At 35.4% G+C, this 749-nt stretch overlaps 1 long non-coding RNA gene across 1 annotated transcript in view; it reads right to left on the reverse strand.

Annotated features, from left to right (window-relative positions):
* The window catches only part of LOC112139288, a 25,671-nt gene extending 25,330 nt beyond the window's left edge, over window positions 1-341 (reverse strand). The window contains exons 1-2 of the long non-coding RNA XR_002917961.1: window positions 191-341; window positions 42-105 (exon numbers count right to left, since the gene is read on the reverse strand). This is a non-coding gene — a long non-coding RNA (uncharacterized LOC112139288). The remainder of the gene's footprint in view (window positions 1-41; window positions 106-190) is intronic.
* Between the last annotated feature and the right edge of the window lie 408 nt (window positions 342-749).

A 749-nucleotide genomic window follows, 5' to 3' on the forward strand; every position in this document is an offset into this window, starting at 1 on the left:
CAGTTCGTTAAAACATCAAAAGCAAATAAAATACCGCATACCTGAGGTATCGAGGACCCACACCCAGTCATTTACGCTGTAGGTCAGCCTTCAGATACTGTAGCCCTGTCATAAAATACACAAATTAAAAATATTTAAAAAGCAATAAAAAAAAACAAACAAACATGATTAACAAAAAAAACAAATTTACCCCAATGGCTCACAGCTGCCGCAGTGTGGGCCCAGCGGTCATCCTGGCCACCCACAAGAATGTGGCACTGCCGTGCAGCCCCGCCCACTCCTATTTAAAGGAGCCTTAATGGCAGAGCCACACCCTACAGGTGTCACCCATCACATTTACTTACAGGCATTAATTTTTCAAACTCTTTTAAGGAAATAATTCAATTTAAAGTAACCATTTGTGGTCTAAAACTTCGTTTTTTCCCTCTTACTGTTGTCTTCTTCTTGAATAAAGTGTACTTCTATAGCGCGATCGCCACCTAGTGGCCAAACTGAAACGTCCTCCAGGAGAAGCAGAACTGTTTACAATGTTAATGATCTGAACATTTTTGTTAGAACTTCTCCTTTAGAGAATCCATTTAACTTTGTATGCTATTAATAATCTCATTATTTTACTAATACATTTAACAATATGTGAACTGTATCAGATTAATATAAAGATATTCAAATGAAATAATAGATTTTTAATGTATTTCTAATCAAATGTGTATGAATTTGTAAACTTAAAATTGAATTGAAGAATCGAAAAA

This window comes from Oryzias melastigma, unplaced genomic scaffold (genome assembly GCF_002922805.2).
Source record: "Oryzias melastigma strain HK-1 unplaced genomic scaffold, ASM292280v2 sc00459, whole genome shotgun sequence".
Classification (NCBI taxonomy): domain Eukaryota; kingdom Metazoa; phylum Chordata; class Actinopteri; order Beloniformes; family Adrianichthyidae; genus Oryzias; species Oryzias melastigma.